We start from the raw sequence: 24,360 nt of genomic DNA, 5'->3' as shown, positions 1-24,360 counted from the left end.
GTTTGATCGTTCGCTGCGTTTACACGTACGATTATCGTTCGAATTCAATCGTTATCGCGCAAATTCGCACGATAATCGTTACGTGTAAATGCAGCATTAACCTGTCCTATTACACCAAGTACATCTGATAATCGTTTTGTGTAATAGGGCCTTTAATCTGTCACTCTTTAGATAATGTATGCACACATTGTACTGCTTACTCCAAGATTATGTAGGTAGACATAGGACCCTCTAATTTTTCCCTTTAAATTAGATTGCCTCTCTGTTTCTCTGATTTCTGATTTTTTCACAAAGAATGAAAAGAGAGATGCCAGTAAAGGTATCAATACACCTTCAATAATTGTCGGCCGACAGTTATCTATCCTGTCCACCTTATACACTCAAACGTTCCTGTGTGCTCTATAGGAAGGGATAATTCACAGCCAGACAGGCAGTAGCTTATCTCTCTGAGAACAAAGGGATTGGGCAGTAATTTTCCATCGCACCTGGTGAGTATCTTCACTTACATCATCTGTCATTGGAGTCTTAGGGGAGCACCATACACTTTAGGCTATGTTAACACACTGATTTTCAACAGCCGCTATTTGATAGTCAAAATAATGGCCGCTGTTTTAAGTATCAAACAACAGTCGTGGTTTAGCATGTTTTGGCGGTCGTCATTGCAACGATGGCCGTTGGAGCATTATTCTAGTACAAATAGAAAGATGTGTCTTTTGGGTGTGTCTTTTATTAAAAGGCCCATGTAATGCAAAAGAAGGTGAAAGGATGGTGAATTTAATAACCTTTGTGTGAATAACTTAAAATAATGGCATGAACATTAATTTGACAGATGCTTTTTGCTCTTTGTTATGTTATACATTGTGTGAACCAACGGCCATTATTTTATAAATTGTGTGAACCAACGGCTGTTTTCATAGACTTCCATGGAAATCATTGAAGAATGAAAATAACAGCTGTTATTTGAAATTCAAATGGCAGCCGTTATTTTACAACACGTGAACATGGCCATAAACTGAAGGATAAACCTGTCATGAACAACATGACTATTAGGCTAGGTTGAGGATATGTTCACACAACGATTTTCAACGGCCGTTATTTTATACTCAAAATAACAGCCATTTTTTGAGTGCCAAATTACTGCTATTATTTAACATACTTAGGACGCCACCATTACAATGACAGCCGCTGGTACATTATTTAAGTTTAGGTTGAATCATGGTCACTTTCAACACCCTTTTGGGTATGGCTATTTTTAAAGGTCCATTATTTTTTTTGTTAAAAAGACAATGAAAGGATGATCAAAAAAACAAACAAACAGTAAGAGTAACTTAAAATAATGGCTTTTTTTCACAAAAAGAAACAGCGGCAAATCAATGTCATGAACATTTATTTGACGACCACTGCAAACAACGACCATTATTTGTGTGAACAGTCGTTGTTTGTATAGACTTTAATGGAAATCAATAAAAATTGAAAACAATTTTGCAAAAAAAGGCATTGTGTGCAGGTAGCCAGGAGCATCCTAGTGATATCTCTTCTTCAGGTCGGTGGATGCACACACAGTGTAAAAAATATGATTCACCAAACCAAACTGTCTTCCCCCATTGCTCCATGGGCTGTGGCGTTTAGTGGGAATGGACCAGATAGGCTAGCCTTTTCAACATTTATAAAAAATATTGTTCCTCTCGGAATATTACACACACATATGAAACATGTACTAGAAAAAAAATGATCAAATACCACAAAGACTTCAAGGTCTACCTGAGTGAGGACTGGATTATCATGATTTAGGTTATTAAAAAAACCAAGAATTAGCTTTATTTTACAGCTTTGGAGACCATAACATCCTCTTTGCACAATTTCTACACACTTAATTTGTCAATTTCTAAATGATTCCATTATGCTAATGCCAAATGCTTTAAACCCACAAATGTATGCACAGAAGGTTTGAATATTTGAAGTGATTTTTTCCCCTTTTTTTTTGCACTTTTGGGAAATAAATGCGTTGTCAAGCTGTGGCACAAATAAAAAGTGCTAGGGGATACACTAGCATTTCATCAGTGCTTGGTTGATGACGGTCCGCGAGCATTCAAGAAGGGATATCATCTTTTATCACTATTGTGTATCGTGCAGGTCCAGATGGAGGATAAAACATGCATGAGTTGCCCGCAGCTCTGAAAATAATTATACTCATTTGCCAGAAATCTAGAAAGTGCATCCAACCAAGTCACCACCCATCATAGTGACACTCCGTTTGCATACTGATGAACTGGGGAGTCAGAGACAATGGAATTGATATCAATAATAGCAGAGGGGGCTGGGTGTCATTAATGGTGCAGGATTAATGACTCCATCATTTTATATTACAGGGAACCTCACTTATGCCGCATGTCCGGAATCACAAGATTTGGAAAAAAAATTAATAAATAACAATTGTGGTTCTGAATTACATTCAGTATTATTTATAACCTTAGAATTTCATGGTTTACAATATTTATTTGCTCCTGTTTATAGTAAAATGTTTTGAAAATTGTAAAATTTCATGAAATGAAAACAAGGTTTGTTCTTATAGGCCGAGGATTTGCCTTGTAATTTATGAATCATGAAGGTTGCCTATAAACCTATAAGCTTGTTTCTTCTGTGTCATATTGCCCATTGTCATTAGAAAGAAGCATTGTAGGCACAGACAACTTCTAAAAGGAATTGTCCAGAGTTTTAAAAAAAAAAACAGATTTTTTTGGTAGTTTGTTTGAACCACAATAGCGCCACATCTGTGCTGTGGGCTTTGTCAGGTATTACAGTTCATCTATAGTCAGACTAGGTTCACACTATGTAAAAAAGCCAGTCGTCTTTCTCAATAATGGCCGTCATTGTGCAAATAACATACGTTTTTTTTTTTATAACGGCAGTTATTTGAGCATTGAAGGCCGTTATTATGAAAGATGACCAACATTTGGGGGCACTGATTTTGGGTAATTTTGGACAACCAGTTTTTTCTAAAAGCATTGTAATTGGTTACTAAACTATGTCATAGATTATGTTCACACACCATTTTTGTTGGATGGCCATCATGTAGCGGACTTTATCTTATAACAACGGCCATTATTCGTATTAACCCCTTAAGGACCGGGCCTGAAATTACCTAAAGGACTGGGCCAATTGTCTCTTTAGCGTTTTCGTTTTTTCCTCTTCACCTTCTAAGACCCATATCTCTTTTATTTTTCCACCTACTTTTTTTTCAGGAAGAGGTGTACTTTGTAATGGCATCAATCTGCCATAAAATGAATGACGGAACCCCCAACGTATCATTTATAGGGTGAATTTTGTTTAAAAAAATGTGATTCTGCAAATTTGAGGGGGGGGGGGGGCTCCATGTTTACCTAATGCACTTTACGGTAAAACTGGCTTTTTTCCTTTATTCTATAGGTCGGTCTGAACACAGCGATATGCATGTTTACTAGGTTTTCTAACGTTTTACTATTTTTATTAGCATAGCAGGGATCAGTGTAATCTGTGATCTTCTGATAGAGCCTGGCTGTGGCCTGTGGCAGACTCTATCAGAAGATCGGACTGCACAGAGGTAAGGATTAGACCTCCGGCAGTCAGGCAGTGTGATCAGAACCCCCGCAGATCCTGATGCTCCAGTCACTTACACTTAAACGATGCCGATAGCAGCTGGTCCTCAACCGCTATGGGACGAGCTCAGCTTGTGAGCCTTCTCCACAGCCCGGGACCACGGCAGGGCGTACGTCCCCCTGGCTTAAGGCCCCGGCAGCAGGAGCGTAAATGTACGCCTGTGGTCCTTAAGGGGTTAAGTATAATGGCTGTTGTTATAAAGTAACGGACATTAATTGCTGTTCAATGATGGCCTTCTAACAGAAACCGCTTTCCTTTTGACGGTGTGTGAACATAGCCTAAGGCTGTGTTAACACATAGCATTCTCTTCAGTATTTAGTTGGTATTTTTTCAGCTAATACCAGTAGTGGGCAAATAATGGCTGTTGACGGTGTGTTAACATAGCCTTACTCTTGACTTCTGGTTTTGGCTAAAAATAAACTAAAATATAAGCTATACTAAACAAAATATTAACCAAAATGCTATGCGTGAAGTCACATTTTAACTTCTTGTTGCTTAAGGCTATGTTCACACAGATAAAATGACCAACATGAATTTTAAAAACAACTGCTGTTATTTTGCCTTAAAAAACATTGTGGCAACATAGCCTTAAGATCCAAAAAACTGCTGATATATATTGATTGTAGTATAAAACAGAGGTCCAAGTCTGCTGCATAGACACAAATTTAACATTCAAAATGTAACATTGACTGTCTGGAGGCACCATGATAGAGATTGTTTGATTCATAGCCCATTTTTTTGGGCTACAGCAGAACAAAGTGAAGGTTCTGGAGCGGCCATCTCAGTCACCTGACCTCAGTATTATTGAGCCACTCTGGGGAGATCTCCAGCATGCAGTTCATGCAAGACAGCCCAGGATATGACAGGAACTGGAGGCTTTTTTGCCAAGAAGAATGAGCAGCTTTACATCTGAGAAAATAAAGGGCCTCATACACCACTACCAAATAAGACTTCAAACTGTCATTGATGTTAGACGGGACAATACACAGTATTAAGAACTTGGGTATGTGAACTTTTAATCAGGGTGATTTGGATGTTTTGGTTGTCATTATGAAGTAAAGAGAAAACACAGTATTCTGACAATAAATGGCTTCACCCAACCACTAAAAAAAGGACAAGGAAGCAAAAGTTCTGCTGGGGTATGTAAACTTTTGAGCACAACTGTAGCTTAATATATCTTGTTCTATCCACTGTGATGCACCCCCTAGTTGTTGTTGGGGCTCTGCTGGGGTAAAGTCTCTTTTATGCTTGCAGATGTTTCTAGCCTGGACACATAATTGTTATTTTAAACTTATTTTAATGTTATACAGAGTTTTGGAGAAAAATGAAAGGTAGGTTAGGCAGTATTTTAAAATTTTAGAGTAGACTTCAACCATAGATGGTAAAGCCCAATCATTGTACAAGCCCTAAGCTACATAACATGCAATAAGGTTTATGCCACAACCAAGCAACCGCTGTTTTTGGCCATCTGATGGCCAATGCCTAAATAATTCTCTTATACAGTGCCCACATAATACCCCCAGTGTGCAACCAGACACAGCTAAAGAGGTCTCTCTATTGAATGCTGTTTTGTGTAAATGAAAAATGTAAAAAAAAATTTTCAGATTGCTCTTTAGGGTCCTGTCTTTGTGGGTCCCTAGGAAATAGAGGCCTACTGCAATTGCCTAGTTTTCCACCTTCTAAATACCCTGAAACAGCTGTCTGTGGATGGATGCCTGGCTTTGCTATCTCCCTTGTCATATCGCAATACTCAAAAAACACAATACTGAGTTAGTCTTTGACGCAAAAGGGGCCACCTTGGTATTTTCCTATTTATGTTCCAATACTCGCAACCGAGTGGGACTTTAGGGGCTCCGTATCAGACTGGTTTGGTGATCTCCCCACTGGGAGGCATCCCTTGGCAACAGGTTTTTCTTCCCTGGGGGTATATCTGGCTAATCCCGTGTTTTGAGACTCATAACTGAGGCTCCACGGACCCCTTTATTGCACGACCTTTAAAAATAGCCACACTCAAAAGGGTGTTAAACGTGGCCATCATTGAACTTAAACTTAAAGGGACTTTGTCACTTGGTTTATGCCGCCTTAAATGATTGCAGCATAAGCTAGTTACAGAAATGGTAAACAGATTGGTGTATTACTTACATCATTTTATTCAGCCGTTCCCCTAATATACAGGAGAATAGAATTCTTGCCACACCCATCCCCCCAACCTCCAGCTACTGATTGACAGTTGGCTGCCATATACAGCATGAATAGATAACTGCCAATCAGCAGCTGGTCGGGGGGGGGGGGGGGGTTTCTTTTCTTCATGAATATCCAGGACTTATGGCCTCAGCCACATAATGGAGAAGACTAATTATTGTCCATGTTATTCAGGAGGATATCTCTGAATCATATGTACAGAACAATGTAAGTGATACATCGTTCTGTTCAGCCTGACTGTCACTAGTGTATGCTACCCTTAGCTAGGACAGCATATACCTGCTGACAGAGTCTCTTCAAATAATGTACCAACAGACATCATTGCATCATGACAGCCACCAAAGTATCAGAGAACAAAAAAGAAAAGGTGTAGCTCACCAGTAAGGGATAAAGGCCCGAATACGGCCAATAATCGTTCCGTGTAATAGAAGTCAACGACCAGCTGACATGAACGATGTCGGCTGATCGTTGCAGTTGTTTGTCTTTCAACATTGTTAAATGACAAACGACTCTTACAGCAACGATCTGCTGCCATTGGTCCATGTAATAGGAGCGGTGGCCGCAGACCACTGCTATATGCTATGGGCTGCCAGGACAATCTTTATTAATCACCCAGGCAGCCCCCCACAGCTCTCCGTGCCCCCCCACCCCGGACTCACCCGCTCGCTGCTGCCGTGTGTAATAGCAGTGGCAGCGAGCAGGGAACGAGGAGCAAACAAACGCTGACAGCGCTCGTTTGCTCCTCGTAGTCGCCCCGTGGAATAGGGGCTTAAGTATGCTGAGGTTATCTGATGTGCCCCATGCATTGCACAATCTGTCAAAAGTAAAAAGAGGAAAATGTATCAGTCCTCAAAGCAAACATATGGTATAAAAGTTTCAATGTAAAGCAGTGCTTCTCAAACTTTTTCTACTGGAGCCTCACCCAACAGACAAATTGATGCCTGGGCCTCACCAGACTGACCAAGAGAATGCTGGGGCCTCACTATCTTTGATAGAAGTCCATGCAAATCCTAATCTCTGTATAACATAAAATAAGTACAAAATGAGTCAATAATGTTCCTAAAGCAGAGATTGCAGTCAGGAAAAGGACTGTGGAACTTCCTCCCCAGCTGGGCCTCACCAGCAACTAGAGGGCGTCTCACTGGTGAGGCCCTCCTCACAGTTTGAGAAGCACTGATGTAAAGTTTAAAATATTAAAACTAAAACACATGCATAAACCACAGGGTAACATAACTTAATCACATAAAACCATAAGCACATATACTGCATGTAATGGTAATGGCTAAGCACTAGGGATGAGCGAACCGGGTTCGGGTTCGAGTCGATCCGAACCCGAAAGTTCGGTATTTGATTAGCTGGGGCTGCTGAACTTGGATAAAGCTCTAAGGTTGTCTGGAAAACATGGATACAGCCAATGACTATATCCATGTTTTCCACATAGCCTTAGGGCTTTATCCAAGTTCAGTAGCCACCGCTAATCAAATGCCGAAAGTTCGGGTTCGGATGGACTCGAGCATGCTCAAGGTTCGCTCATCTCTACTAAGCACATACAGTATAATGAAACTTCATAAAGATTATGGCCATGTAATCGCATTGAATAACTACTCTCAACATCCTCCTTAGCCCTTGTACATTACAAATAATCAGAGTATGGCTATACACATTGCATTTTGTGGTACATTTTTTGAGGATTAGAAATGGTAGAAAAACTTAGTGGGACCATTTGTGGGAACCTTAGAGTTTGGAAAATGCTGTCCATCCCATCCACTGCGAAGGGTTCCATCCATTTCAGTAAGTCCAGAGGCTGTAAAATCCTTTGTAGTTCGAATACTTTATTATTCATTTCAGTTTAAGACTACTGCCTTGGACTTTGCATTTAAGTAATACAACATATGCGGCGTCACTCTGTCCCACTTCTTACCTATTACATCTAACGTGTCAACCATCGTGCCCGTGGAGAGCTAACACTCAATTTCAAAGCTGACAATATCTAAGATTATAGTTCACAATGTTGTAGAATAAACTGGTGAATATTTGGTATTCTATGATTCATATGGAATGTACGCTACTGTTACACATCTGCCCCAGTCTATTTATAGTCCAAGCGGAGGAAAATCAATAACGGCACAATTAATAAATATGTAAGTTAATTCTCCCCCCTGATGTTCAGTGGCTGCTACCTCCTCAGAAAAGCTTGCTTATACTAAATAATGCAATTTACTGGCTGCATATCCTAATGAAATGCGCAGTGCATGCCTAGGTTTACTATACATGCCATGGTCTCATGGTCTCATGCACATCTCCTCTGCCACAAAGCAATTTCCAAGAAATTACTTTATGTGTATATATTCAGGAAGCAATAAAGTTATCTATCCCTATATATCAGATGGGAGCGTCCCAGCTGAACATTGTAATGACACTCACTGACAGTGATTGAGAATTTTCTTATAAGAAACCACCAGGGTGCATATTTTTAAATGTGTAGATCCTTGAAGACAAAAAAAGAGCCCATTACTCTCAGTAGGTTGAGGGGGGGGGGGGGGGGGGTCCAGAAATCTTATGATTCTGAAGAGTAAACAGATTTTGAAGATTGTGTCTTGGTAATTCTGTTTGTTTTTAATCTTATTTTTATACTTCTGCAGATTTTATGTTTATATATTATCAGGACTTATTGTTTTATATAGGATTATGATTAAAGGAGCAGAGGGTGAGCATGAGGGACTTTGACTGCCCAACCACTTTGTTCTCGGAGTGATAACTTGCCACCAGATCAGTCAGGAGGTGGCTTACCCCTCCTCTTAGTAAATACATGAATATTTGGCTGTAACAAACATTTATTCTTATATGGAGAATGGGAGAGATATATTGAAGGTGTATATGGAACTTTATAAGTCTTTGTGGGGATTCTCTATGCTGTCATAGAAGCTTCAGCTTGTACATTGTGTCACAGATGAAACATTTTATGTTAAGAGGTAAAGGAAATGAATTGCGCATTACCCCTTGAAAGTGTTTTTTTTTTTTTTCATCAAAAGCAAGAGTCCTTTGCATCTATATGCAATATTGCATATTTCCAAAAACCAGAAGAGGCAGTGGGTCTGGAAGCTGAGGAGATGCTGGTGTAGTGGAGGCCAGAAGATGTGGTACAATCCGCTGAAGATTTTGGGACCAGATGGGGCCGAATGGAAGCCGTGGTGTACCAGTAGGACCAGGAGAAGTTAAGTATGGATTTTTTCCTAATTTCCATGAACACCAGAAACATATTAGTTTATCCAAGTGGTGGAATACGCCTATAAAGTGGTTTCGAACATATGCCATATTGGACAATGCTGAGAGTGTGAGTCTGGTGTAGTAGATGGAAGGGGTAGAAATTGAGGTACCTAAGTGGACAATCCAAACACACCAGACTATGCCCAGCTGTTGTGAGAGGAGAGATGAAGGTGTGGCCTTAATGGAACCATGTAGTGACAATAGTGGGAGTAAGGGCCCTATTACACAGGTCGATTATTGTGCGAAAAATCGTAATAACATTCGAATTTAGGCTATGTTCACACTACGTATATTTCAGTCAGTATTGTGGTGCTCATATTGCAACCAAAACCAGGAGTGGATTAAAAAGGCTCTGTTCACACAATGTTGAAATTGAGTGGATGGCCGCCATTTAATGGCAAATATTTGCTGTTATTTTAAAACAACGGCTATTGTATTTAAATAATGGCCGTTATTTACTGTTATATGGCGGCCATCCACTCAATTTCAACATTGTGTGAACAGATCCTTTCTGTGTTTTTAATCCACTCCTGGTTTTGGTTGCAATATGAGGACCACAATACTGACTGAAATATACGTAGTGTGAACCCAGCCTTAAACTCTAATCGTTCTGTGTAATTGCAGGCAACGATCGAAAAATATGTCGTTGATTGATTTAGATCTGAACCTAAAATTATCGTTAATCGTTCGTTAATTGTTCGCTGTAATTCCACATTCGTCCGCTCAAGTTCCGCATTTTTTTACTAATCTTTCAGTGTAATTGCACATGGTTCATTGTTTTGCTGGGATCAGAAGGAGTAAACGATCATAGTAACGATCGCAAAAATTGATCGCAATAATGATCGTATCTAACAACCATTGTTCTGTGTAATATGGTGAACGATTTCAGGTTAATGATAAACTATATCGTTTGGGATCATTTATCGTTAGTCGTAAATTGTTAAAAATCGCTCCATGAAATAGGACCCTAAGCCTATTGGGCACTAGTCAGGTAGGAGCCATGACTAGGTAAGCATTCTTGGGATCAGGATCTGATAGAAGATAATAGTCACCATATGTTAGGCAGAAACCAAAAAGTAAGTGTGAAAAGTAAGGAACCAATAAGTAAGTGAAGTACCGCAGACCAGAAAAGGGCTCCTATGAAGAGAACAAGATCCTGAGACTAATCTGATATACTGAATACTGTTTTATTTTTGTTAAAATTAAATTTTCTGTAACATTTTGTAGTTTAAGAAAAAGCACCATCTATTGTAAAAGTAACCTCAAAGCTTTTGTGCCCTTCTTCAGATGAAAACCAACAAGTCTGAGATATACATTGATCCCCAATTGTCTTTCTTCAAGTGGAACCAATTGTGAAGGACAAAACTCCCCCCACCAAACACAAATCTAGTGCACGTTTTATCAACCATCTTCATTTATCGTCAATGGGGGGATTTATGCCAGTCTTAAGTAAATCCCCGCCCTAATGTCTACACTGCAGAAAGGCACGCCTCTCAATAACTCCAGCAAATCTTTAGCCCGTTTTCCACGGGCTGATGGAGAGGAGCAAACAAGAGCTGTCAGCGCTCGTTGGCTCCTCGCTCCCCGCTCACTGCCGCCACTATTCCACGTGGCTGCAGCGAGCGGATAAGTGCGGGAGGGGCCACGGGGAGCTGCGGGGGGGCTGCCCGGGTGATCGCTGATTGTCTAGGCAGCCCATAGAGGACAGCGGAGGTCTGCTGCCGCCGCTCCTATTCCACGGAGCTACGGCAGCAGATTGCTGCTATATCAGTCACTTTTTTTTCAACATGTTGAAAAACAAACGACTGCAACAATCAGCCAACATGAACAATGTCGGCTGATCGTTGCCTTCTATTCCACAGGACAAGTAACCGCCGATATCGGCCGATAATTGTTCCATGGAACGGGGCCTTTAGGCTGTCATGAGAATTCACAGCAGCTCTGAGCCACAAAAAATGGGAAATTGTGCTCAGGAGGAGGTTATGTCCCCTCCTCCCACCCATAACCTTCTCCCACCCGTCAAACAAACAGGCAAAACGTATATTGGCAAAAAGTTGCGCATTTTTAGGTAAAGAGAATTTACTGGTATTTTAGCAACACAGACTAGAACGATGACTGATAAGTGCATAGACAGATTATAATATGTAGAAGGCATTGGAATGCTTACACCCTGCTGTGAATATGGCACCAGCCTAGTCCACTAACTTACAATCTCATTCTGTTTATGCCTATAAAAATAATTGAATGGTTGTCCTGAAATTGTTTATTCTTTTTAATTAACAATGTTTTCCCGGGATAATGATTGTGCACATAAAATGTTTTTTTAGCTAATTATGTTATACAAGGGAAGCAGTGTGGGGAATAGGTATGGCAGATAGCTTGTTAGGTGTGACAAGATTTGATGTGTCATTTACTTAGACTGTTAATACCAAAGCCATGTCAAAAGTTAAAACAAATAAAGCATGTAACCTGTATATTCTTTCATGCATTTTAATCAGTCTCACCATTATTTTTGTCCTGTGTGGCGAGATGGGTTTTATCCTCTAAACACATATATATTTGATGAAACCTACTAGACACTAAATAAAACCCCAAATAAAATGGAATATTTTGTACATTTACATGGTGAATTCATAGGGCCTAGTGTAGCACGGTACAAGAAATACATATTAACATCATATTTCCATCCAAGCTAAGCTAACAATAAGAGATGCGCAAATTAATTCATTTGGAATCTATTTCTCAATATTAAAAAATTCTATTCATCCTATTTCGAGATTCATTTTAGGCAATTCAACTACACGAGTAGGGGCTCATGTCAAAAGAGCTCCTGTATACTGTATATACAGTACATGCCTAGCCGTCTGGAGGTAAGCATCGATGCCGTATAGATTGCTATTTATTTATAGTCCTAGCTTAAAAATGTTAAAGTGTACCTATCAGCACAGGTATCCATGAGTACAAACATGCAATAAGACCTTCATGCAAGCGACCCCTACTCTGACCCAAAGGGGGTCGCTTGCATTATGGACTCATTGCAGGTTATACATGGAGCTTCTGGATGAAGCTGTCCCATCTAAGTATAGCCAAAGCGGGTCGCTTGCATTATGGAGCATTATAATTGCAGGTTATACATGGAGCTTCTGGATGAAGCTGTCCCATCTAAGTATAGCATAAACTAGTGACAGAGAAGCTGAATAGAATGATGTATCACTTACATTGTTCTGTGCAGCTGATTCAGAGATAGCCTCCTGAATAAAATGGACAATAAGTAGTCCTCTCTATTATGGGCATGAGCCCACTAGTCCTGGATATTAATGAAAAGCAGAAAACACCACCCACCAACCAACTGTTGATTGGCAGTTATCTATCCATGCTGTGTATAGGCAGCCAACTGTCAATCAGCAGCTGGAGGTTGGGGGGAGGGGTGTGGCAGCAATTCTATTCTCCTGCATATTAGAAGAACAGCTAAACATAATGATGTAAGTAATACACCGATATGTTCACTAACACCATTTCTGTCAGTAGATTATGCTGCCTTGTGTGCAATAGGATGCTGCCTTATGTGCAATGGGATCCCGGCCGGAGCGTACACATATCGTATACGCTCCGGCCGGTATCCCATGAGGCGCCGGAAAAAACTGACAGGTCAGTTTTCTGCGGCCGGAATTCAGTGCACACAGTGAAGCGAGCTGCGCCGGCCGCTCGCTTCACTGTGGGCTATGGGAAGCTCTGATGCGGGCGCGTGCTGATGCGCCCGCATCAGAGCTCCACGGCCGGACATATCATCCGGCCGGTACTTAAGTATCCGGGCACAGACCGGCCGTTCCGTGACCTGGCCGGGGTCACGGAACGGCCGGTCTAATACGCCGTGTGAACATAGCCTTAAGGTGGAATAAACCTAGTGACATATTCTCTTTAATGAACCTGTTATTGGTTCTGCTTATATTTATGTACATACAATTTAAACTGCCTGAAATACAATTTAGGACACCTGAAATGAGACCGAGACATTGTACGCTTCCCAAAGGATATACTCACATGTGCTGGTTTTGCTTGTTTCTGGCCACTACTTTTCCAAAGGAATAGAAATTGTTCTGCAAATTTTGCATGTAAGAAGGCATAAACTCTATCTGCTGTGGCAGACCATGTAAAACCCAGGCAACATACAAGCAGAGCAAGCAGTCTGTAGCTGTGTTATTTTTGTGACTAAATTTCATCTGAATCTGCATTATAATCCTCACGTTTCCCCTAAAAATGATAGTTTGCAATATTACAGTGTGCATGTGCATAAATGTGATGGAAGGTAATTGGCATACATTAGTGGTATTTGCTTACATTGGACACAGATGTCTGTAGAATGGAATGGCAGCATGCATTATTTAGAACCTAGATGTTATATACATCCAATACACACTCTGGCTTTTATAGTTCTACATTTCTACTGTTGTTTTGTCACCTTTATTTGCATGAGCAGCATATTCACATATATTGTTGTTCTAAACAGCATGGAGTTTCCTTTAGTGACCATACCCTTGTACAATAGGATATTGCAGATATTACTAGCGGTTTGATGAAATGTTCGTACAGATATAAGATAAGAATATCTCTCATAATGCCTCTGATGATCAGTGATGACTTTACCAAGGCAAGCAATGCAAAAGCTCCATGGTCCTAGCATTTCAGATCACTGGGAGTGCCCATTAGGAGATTAATATTATTACATGAGCTGGTGATGCTCCAGCCCATATCGCTGACCATTCTATGACCCTGATGATGCCATTAGCAATAACATCTCCAGCGCAGTGATATGAGCCTATATGACATTACAACCACAATGTGATTAGCTGCTATAGAGCCTTAAAGCAGGCACACCGGGGGAGATTTATCATACTGTCTTACAGTAGGAATATCTTCTGTTGCCAGAACTCAGTGTTTATTTTACCAGGGCTAGAATAATAAGAATCTTACTGTAAGGCCTAGTCCACATAGCTGGGGATGAAACTGTAATGCACGGTCCTACATATGTGCGGTTCATATCAGCAGCCACACACATCTGTTTTCAAAATGGATGTATGGACAACCCCATAGAAATCAATGGGTCCTTTTTCTGTCTGTAAATCAGGATCCTGATTTATGGACAGAAAAGGCTGATGTGTACATGATGGCAGAGGTCCCTGCTCCAGTAAAGGCATGACTGTTTCTAGGAACACTTATTTGCCTGAAAATTGGCCTTGTTGTCGGCTGATTCGATCTTTTTGTGCGGCCAGTAAAACCATCTTGGCCGCGTAGCTGTCTATCTAAGGGCCCTATTACACAGGACGATTATCTTCCGAAAAATCGTTAAATCGTTCGAATCTAAATGATAATCATTCTGTGTAATTGCAGGCAACGATTGAAAAATCGTTGATTTAGATCTGAACCTAAAATTATCGTTAATCGTTCGCTGTAATTCCACATTCGTTCGCTCAAGTTCTGCATTTTGTCACTAATTGTTCAGTGTAATTGCAGATTGTTCATTGTTTTGCTGGAATCAGAAGGAGTAAATGATCATAGTAACAATCGCAATAACAATCGTATTAACGATCGTAACTTACATTATGTGTAATATGATGAACGATTTCAGGTTAACGGTAAACAATCTTGTTTGCAATTGTTTATCGTTAGTCATTAATAGCTAAAAATCGCTCCGTGTAATAGGACCCTAAACGGGATGTGCGGCTGATAACAGTGCATTTAAATGGCCACACAAACAATACAGTGATTGTTCGATCATGCATTTAGTCGTGCCTTGTAAAGGCACTGTAAACGAGCATTAATTGGCACTTGTTTGTGGCCACACACACCCAACACATCGGGTCAGGTAAAAGGGCCCTAAGAATAATTAAGAAACCTCCCCCCAGTTTGTTCTGTGAAGGATCTCTGCCAGCTATAGGCTCAGCACTTGTGATGCAACCAACTCCTTTACTTCTACCTATAACATCAAAATTTTCTTATTGACCCTATTCTCTGTATTCTTTGTTTCCCACTACACCTACATAGAGCAACAAAAACAGTACATGGTAAGAGTCAAAAATCCCCATGCACTATAATAACACCTTTACTTTTCCTTAAAATACTACACCAAATAACTCTTAATACACTTGTTCAAAAGTTATCGCCACATTAAGTTCTCATGCAGGTTCATAACGATTGAAACCAGCACCTTCAGCTCTGTGTTCAGTACCATGGACAACCATTGAACATGTCAAATAGCTGTGCATCACAGGGATCGTTCCCAGTGATTAAAGGGGTTAGCCAGCGAGAATCTTTTTCTTTCAAATAAACTGGTTTCAGAAACTTATATAGATTTATAATTTACTTCTATTTAAAAATCTCAAGCCTTCCAGTACTTATCAGCTGCTGCATGTCCTGCAGGAAATGTGGTTTTCTTTTCAGTCTGACACAGAGCTCCCTGCTGCCACCTCTGTCCGAGACAGGCCCTGTCCAGAGCAGGAGAGGTTTTCTATGGGGATTTGCCACTGCTTTGGACTGTTCCTGTCTCGGCCAGAGATGTCAGCAGAGAGCACTGTGTCAGACTGAAAAGAAAAACACCTGCAAGACATACAGCAGCTGATAAGTATGGGAAGACTTGAGTTTTTTAAATAGAAGTAAATTACAAATCTATATAACTCTCTGCAACCAGTTGATTTGAAGGGAAAAGATTTTCATTGGAGTACCCCTTTAAGAAGCTGGTCTTCTTTGATATGCTACATGACTACCTTCCCACTGGAAAGATTTGCCTTTAATCTAATATATCAGGTTTGAAGGTGGCTGCCATTTTCAGGAAATAGCCCAAAAATGACCTATTACCACACCCATTACTTGTTGGGGTATTCAGCTATATCATTTTCCCTTTCATTTCTGAAAAAGGATATCCTGAGACTTCTGATTCTCCTGTATATCAATATATACGTCTACCTCAAAACCAATCTTTAGCTTCTTCTTAGTTTCCCAGGTCATGGGACTAGCGGTCAATGGAACTAAAGGCACAGTGAAAAAAACGGTGGGATTTTATGGTATTTTATTAAAGTCACCATCTTTTTTCATTGTAGGTAGGACAGAACCAACAAGCAATCTGGAAATAACCAAACACCAGGCAGATCATCCTAACACAGCTCCTAGTGGCCAAAACTGCTGAAAACCATGGCTCCTCAGCAGTGCTGCAGCCAGTGTAAAGATTTTATGATTATTATATTACTTTACATTTAGGGATTTCTATATTTTAAGAATCTTTTGACTTTAGCAAAAAAATCATTTCTTTTTTTCTGTACAGAAAGTGGCTGTTCAGTTGGACAGTTTATTTCACAGATCATTACTTTGGAAGAGTGAACAGAAATTGCGGCGAGAAGGAGAGTGACATTAGCCAGCTGAAAAGCGGGCACAAGTATAGAACACATAAATCTCACCAGACACAGCCAGGCATAAAACACAAGCTAGAACAAAAAAGCCATACAAGATGGAAGCTAGAAAAAAATCAACTTTGTAAAATTATTCAGAAATACTGCAAAGAACATCACCAAGGCTAGGGACAAAAAAAATTAAATTTATTTTCAACTCGTCTGTAAGGTTATTTATTAAAGGGGTTATCAAGTGTTGGAAGAACATGGCCACTTTCTTCTAGAAAAAAGCACCACCATGGTTTTCCAACACTGGATAAACCCTTTAAAGTACATCTCTGAAGGACTCAAGATATAAATGCATTGCATAGTCATTTTTTTAAACTATGTAATTATTATTTGATTCAGTCAGGCATAATATTGAAGATTAAGGGCATAGCTATAGGGGGTGTAGGACTACCTATTGTACCAGATTAGGGTGACTGAGAAGGACTAGAGGCCACAAAAGGCATCACTGTTAGAAATGGAACTCAGATTTTGCATTGAGGCTCATGAGCTTCAAGTCATGTCTTTAGAGCAGGAATGGGGAACCTACGGCTCTCCAGCTGTTGCTGAACTACAGTTTACATCATTTCTGGATAGACAAAGTTTTAGCTTTAGCTGACCAGGCATGATGGGAATTGTACTTCTCCAACAGCTAGAGAGACGAATGTTCTCCATCTTGCTCTACAAGGACTTTTATATCAAAATCCAGCGGATTGCTAAGGTAACCATCATGCCCAGACCTGTACCATCTAAGACAGGATGCTTTTGCCAGTTACCTGTTGCAGTTGTTTCTCAACTCCTCAGCTCAGTTTCCCACCTAAACCAGTGAAAGTAAGGGAAGAAAAGACTTCACTAGCATATTTATACCTAGCTCTGCACAATAAAAGATAAATGATGAAAATATAGTTTGGGCTACTTTGCAAATGTGATACGTATCAGTTATGGATGTCTATCTATAGCATATTGCTTTCACAATCAACATAAAAAAAATGATTTTCATAGAATTCCTGAGCATGTCAAACGAACCCCAAACAACCTATCTGTTATCCTATGAGATATTATATACAATCAGCCTTATGATGATAAACCATACAATACAATGCACAACACACACAAGTCTTTCTATCAGAATCACCAGACTTGCAACACTTCTTTACTGTGTACGCTCACTGTATCTCAGAATCCATAGGTCTCTAATCTAGCCTATACCATCCTTATCCTGTATGATACAGTACTTTACTCTGTGGCATAACATACCCCAATAAAAGACGGCATGAAAAAAACATGGGCTACAAGCTGTTCCACATGCTGAATGATTTATAAAGACTGGAACACCCCTTTAAATAAATGCTCTGCTACTTAAATGCTTTTGACACTGTCCTTATATAAAACATAATAAACATTTTATCCTTACCCCTGCACACTCCCCCAGTGTTCTCCTGCAGTATCTCCGGATCCCCTGCTGAACACAGCCACCACCACTTCCAAGACAAACTCCTCTAGGCAGTGGCAGCCCACTCAGACAATCACTGGCACAATCGTCTAGCCATCATAGTTTGACCCTTGTCAGTCACTCAGATACTCACTAGAGATGAGCAAGTACTGCTCGATCAAGTATTTAAAATGCTCGTTTTCAATCGAGTATTTGACCAAAAATGCAGTAAAAAAATTTTTAAAAGCTTCTACATTCATTGGCTGGCTAAATCATGTGACCTCCAGAGTACAAGAATAGTGGTTTTCAGATTCGTTTTCAGACGCTACTTGGAGCTAGACAGGGAGACAGTGTATAGCAGAGGGACCCCCAAAAGCCCTTGTTAGGGCACAGCTTTAGCAACAGATATACAGCTATTAAACCGGCTAGCAGCACATTAGTGTGTTCAGACAGGCAGGCAGCTAGAGTGCACTGTGAGAAATAGGCTGCAGTGTATCTACTTGCTCAAAACTTTAGATATAGGGTATACGACTGTATACTGCGAGTGTGCCAAAAAAATGTTTGGTACTACTGTTTTGCATCCTGTGCGTAACAGAAACCAGTTCAACGCCTGTTGTCTGTAGGTATTTTTTTTTTTTTAAAGAGAACGTGTCTGACCACATCACACACACACACAATAGCGGTGAGTGCTGTTTGATTTTCCCCTTGCCTATGCCATCTGTGGTTGGCATAGGCAATGTAATTTAAAGGGGTGCATGAAAATGTTTCTTTTGCTTAACCCCTTCAAGACCAAGCCTATTTGCACCTAAAAGACCAGGCTCATTTTTCAAAATCTGACCTGTCTCACTTTATGCTCTTATAGCTCAGTGATGCTTTAACGTATGCTAACGATTCTGAGATAGTTTTTTCGTCACATATGGCACTTTATATTAGTGGCAAAATTTGGTCACTACTTTGTGTGTTTTTTGTGAAAAACATCAAAATATCATGAAAAATTGAAAAAATTAGCATTTTATGAACTTTGAAATTCTCTGCTTCTAAAAAAGAAAGTTGTATCACATAAATTAGTTACTAAGTCACATTACCGATATGTCCTCTTTATTCTGGCTTCATTTCATAAACATATTTTACTTTTTTAGGGTGTTACGGGGCTTAGAAATTTATCAGCAAATTACCACATTTTCGTAAAAGTTTCCAAAACTGATTTTTTTAGGGACCAGTTCTTTTCTTAAGTTGATTTAGGAGGCTTGTATACTGGAAACCCCCATAAGTGACCCCATTTTGGAAACTAGACACCTTAAAGAATTAATCTAGGGGTATAATGAGCATTTTAACGCTACAGGGGCTGGAGGAAAGTATTCACCATTAGGCCGTAAAAAAATGAAAAATTAAAATTTTCCAATAATATATACGTTTAGATTAAAGTTTCTCATTTTCAAAAGGAACATGAGAGAAAACGCACCCCAAAATTTGTAACGCAGGTTCTCTTGAGTACTACGGTACCCCATATGTGGGCATAAACCACTGTATGGGCACACAGCGGGGCTCAGAAGGAAGGGAGCGCCATCTAGCTTTTCCATTGCAGATTTTGCTGAAGAAGTTTCCGAGCGCCAGGTGCATTTGCAGTGCCCCTGTAGTGTCAGCAGAGAGAAACCCCCCCATAAGTCACCCCATTTTGGAAAGTACACCCCTCAAAGAATTCATCTTGGGGTAGGATGAGCATTTTGACCCCACAGGTGTTAGAGGAAAGTATTCAAAATTAGACAGTAAAAATGAAAAACTCGAATTTTTCCAATAATATGTTCCTTTAGTTTGAATTTTCTCCATTTCACGAGGAACAGGAGAGAAAATTCACCCCAAAATTTGTAACGCAGGTTCTCCTGAGTAAAAAGGTACCTCATATGTGGGCATAAACCACTGTATGGGCACACAGCAGGGCTCAGAACGGAAGGAGTGCCAATTAGCTTTTTCAATGCAGATTTTGCTGAAGAAGTTTCTGAGCGCCAGGTGCGTTTGCAGTGCCCCTGTAGTGCCAGCGGAGTAAAATCTCGCCCATAGTCACCCCATTTTGGAAAGTACACCCCTCAAATAATTCATTTTGGGGTGTGGTGAGCATTTTGACCCCACAGGTATTAGAGGAAAGTATTCAAAAGTAGACAGTAAAAATGAAAAACTCGAATTTATCCAATAATATGTTCCTTTAGTTTAAAATTTCTCAATTTCACGAGGAACAAGAGAAAAAAAGTACCCCAAAATTTGTAACACAGGTTCTCCTGAGTAGAACGGTACTGCATATGTGGGTATAAACCACTGTATGGGCACACAGCCGGGCTCAGAAAGGAAGGAGCGCCAATTAGCATTTTCCGTGCAGATTTTTCTGAAGAAGTTTCTGAGCGCCAGGTGCATTTGCAGCGCCCCTGTAATGTCTACAGAATAGACCCCCCCCAAAAGTCACCCCATTTTGGAAAGTACACCCCTCAAAGAATTCATCTTGGGGTAGGATGAGCATTTTGGCCCCACAGGTATTAGAGGAAAGTATTCAAAATTGGCCAGTAAAAATGAAAAACTTGAATTTTTCCAATAATATGTTGGTTTAGTTTGAAATTTCTACATTTCACAAGGAACATGAGAGAAAACGTACCCCAAAATCTGTAACGCAGGTTCTCCCGAGTACAACGGTACCCCATATGTGGGCATAAACCACTGTATGGGCACACAGCAGGGCTCAGAAGGGAAGGAGTGCCAATTTGCTGGAGCAAAACAGTAGCTAGTAATAGTTATTAGAATAGCGCAGTTACTAAAATAAAATAAAAAAAAATTAGATTACAGGTAATGTGGGGTGGTTCCGGGTAATTTGGAGGTGGTTACGGGCAGTCTGGGGTGGTTACGGGCAGTCTGAGGTGGTTACGGGTAATCTGGGGTGGTTACGTGTAATCTGGGGTGGATACCGTCAACATGGGGAGGTCACGGGCAACCTGCTGTGGTTACGGCAACTTGGGGTGGTTACAGGCAACCTGGGGTGGTTACAGGCAACCTGGGGTGAATACGGACAACCTGCTGTGGTTACGGACAACCTGCTGTGGTTACAGACAATCTAGGGTGGTTACAGGCAACCTGCTGTGGTTACGGGCAACGTGGGGTGGTTACAGACAGTCTGGGGTGGTTACAGACAATCTGGGGTGGTTACAGACAATCTGGGGTGGTTACAGACAATCTGGGGTGGTTACAGGCAACCTGCTGTGGTTACGGATAAACTGAAGTGCTAATAGGTAATCTGAGGTGGGTACCTGTAATCTGGCGTGGTTGCGGGCAATCTGGAGGGGGTCACTGGCAATTTGGGGTGGTCAGAGGCAAGGTGCGGTGGTCAGAGGCAAGGTGCGGTGGTCAGAGGTGACGTGCGGTGGTCAGTGGTGACGTGCGGTGGTCAGTGGCGACGTGCGGTGGTCAGTGGCGATGTGCGGTGGTCAGTGGCAACGTGCGGTGGTCAGAGGCGACGTGCGGTAGTCAGAGGCGACGTGCGGTGGTCAAAGGCGATGTGCGGTGGTCAGAGGCGACGTGCGGTGGTCAGAGGCGACGTGTGGTGGTCAGAGGCAAGGTGCGGTGGTCAGATGCGACGTGCGGTGGTCAGACGCGACCTGCGAAGGTTGCATGTGATCTGGGGGGTTACATGTAATCTGGCATGATTACGGGCAACCTGGGGTGGTTATGCGCAATCTGCGGTGGTTACGGGCAACCTGGAGGGGTTAAAGACAATCTACAATTGTTACGGATAGACTGAAGTGCTTATAGGTAATCTGGGGTGGGTACATGCAATCTGGGGTGATTACGGACAATCTGGAGGGGGTCACTGGCAACGTGCGGTGGTTACGGGCAGTGTGCGGTGGTTACGGGCAACGTGCGGTGGTTACGGTCAACGTGCGGTGGTTGCGGTCAACGTGCGGTGGTTACGGGTAATCTGGGGGGTTACGTGCAATCTGACGTGATTACGGACAACCTGGGGTGGTTACGGGCTAGCTGCGGTAGTTACGGGTAATCTGGGGGGGGTTAGGGGTAATTTGGGAGTAAACTGCAATTATTACTATAATAGAAAGTGTGTGTTTTATTTTTTTGTATGTTTGTCACTTTTTGTACTTTTCACATTCTTTTTCACTGTATTACTATGATTACTGTGATATTTTCTATCACAGTAATCATAGTTTAGTGACAGAGACCAAATTGGTCTCTGTCACTTTAAATTTTCAGAGCTGGCTGGTTGTGGAGCGCATGCGCACTTCATAACCAGCCAGGACACCGAGGAGGAAGGAGCTCCAGGATCAGGTGAGTATATGGGGTAGGGGAGGGTGACTCGGGGACGGGGGTGGGGGCGACTGGGGGGGTGGGGGGACATCACTTTTTATCCCCTGTCACCAATCATTCATGGTGACAGGGGATAAAATGTTCCGGCGGCACATGGCACAAGCGATCAGCGGTATATAGTATATACCGCTGATCACTTGTACCGGGACCCCACAGGGGGGGTCCCCGATGACTGCCCCATGCTCTCCACTACCTCCGGTGGCGGAGAGCATGGGGTTTTCATTCATTTTTACAAAGAGATCACTGTGAACAGACATTAGTCTGTTCACAGTGATCGCGGCGGCCATCTTGGATCTGGATCTTGGATGGCCGCCGCGGGGAGGGGGGGTTAGATACCGGGGCACTAGGGGGGCTGGTCTGGGGTCTGATTTTTAACTATTTCATCTCCCCCCACCGTGGATTCACGGTGGGGGGAGATGAAATATAGCGGCGGCACCGGCCCATTAGTGACCGCCGTTTCGGTATATGTACATTCCTACTGCACGGGGCATGTGCAATAGGAACGTATATATACAGATGGCTGACGTGAAGGGGTTAAAATGTGTCTTTCTGTTCATACTACTGTAAAGGAAAGAAGGTTTCCATGTATTTTTTCCACTTTACATAGAGGTTATATGGTGTTTGGAGTGTACAGTTGATACATAGTGGTGTAATGCTGCGACTTTGGCATCTTATATACACCCAGGCATGCTTCCCCTGCTGTCCCAGTTGCATTTCAGAGGTGTTGGCATCATTTCCTGAGGTGTCATTGTGGACTTGGTGACCTCCAAGTGGTCGAATTATGGTTTCTAATAAACAAGCATTTTAATAGACTTTAATTGTATTCGCTATTCGATCAAATAGTTGAGTATCGAATCGAATTTCAAAATTTCGAATATTTTACTACTCACTCATCTCTAATGCTCACACTTGCCCATTTATTCAGCTTTTAACAATTCAACCTCATACACTGACTGTATATGTTACAGTAAGGAAATCTTCTTACCTTTATCTCTCTGTTGGAGTACTTGACACTATTGAAAAAAAAAAAATTTACTTTATGCAGCATTACAGTTATATTTCACCTTTTGTTGGACAACGTCTATGTTTCTGCAGGATATTACTTGACAAATCCCTGAAGTGAACTTATAACTAGCCCAGGCCTCCATGGTATCAGCCATCTCTCATAAGTCTTTTTAGAATTAGTATCACACATCCCTGTCTAAAGGAAACGTTACAATTAAACATCCAATAGCTGTAATCTAGACGGGGCTTTTCAGATCACACATTCTTATCCAATATTTAGAAATGTCTAACATATACTCGATTTAACATGACTTTCAGATGCAAAAGATCAAACCCACAGTCCTAATGTAGCGGAGTCTTTTGACATGCTAGTCCTACAAATAGCAAGGCATATGGATCCATTGAAGGCATCCTTGTGGTGGCCCAGAGAGAGAGCTGATAGCACCAAAAGGGAGGACCTATGGGATCACTAAGAAGGTCTTTGGACTATGAGGTGTCTGTTTTTACTTCAATAAAGCATTGCAAGGGAACTAAGTCTGGAGCTGGACATCCATCTTTCCATGTATCCTGAATGGCTGCTTGCCGAACAGCAGTCCTGTACACCGTCTAAAGTTCCCGGGAGAATTGGTGAGCTGCAATAGTGTGTTTCTATGGGATTACTAAGGTGTGTAGCGTAACAGTCTGAACCCCAGTGGGCAGAGGATCCACAGGAACTTCTTATATTGAGGTCAGGAGGTTGTACTCAATGTGGGGTTATTTTTTGTGTATGTGTATGTGTCCTGGATGATGGTGTTTTGCGGTGCCATTGGACTTCATGTTTGATAAGGAAAGCCAGACACAGGGGTAACTTGTAAACAACACAAGATTGGCGTAACTGACGATCAGTAGAAGCCATTCAAAATGGGGCAACATCTTACACACAAAAGTTACCTGGCTTATCTGTGGCTGGAGTAGAGTAAGGTGTTGATCTTTTTCTAGGTTCACAAGAGCAGGCCCTTGTTAAAGTGATAATGTCACCCCAGTTTTCCTGTGTGCTTT

At 41.3% G+C, this 24,360-nt stretch overlaps 1 long non-coding RNA gene across 1 annotated transcript; it reads left to right on the top strand.

The window, feature by feature from the left end:
- The first annotated feature begins 12,506 nt into the window (after window positions 1–12,506).
- Window positions 12,507–16,578, top strand: LOC138787340 (uncharacterized). The gene is made up of 3 exons (XR_011362345.1): window positions 12,507–12,587; window positions 16,200–16,318; window positions 16,421–16,578. It is a non-coding gene; the product is annotated as an uncharacterized lncRNA (long non-coding RNA).
- Window positions 16,579–24,360: the final 7,782 nt, after the last annotated feature.

Source organism: Dendropsophus ebraccatus, chromosome 3, assembly GCF_027789765.1.
Source record: "Dendropsophus ebraccatus isolate aDenEbr1 chromosome 3, aDenEbr1.pat, whole genome shotgun sequence".
Classification (NCBI taxonomy): Eukaryota; Metazoa; Chordata; class Amphibia; order Anura; family Hylidae; genus Dendropsophus; species Dendropsophus ebraccatus.
This window is presented reverse-complemented; position numbering and strand designations above follow the sequence as displayed.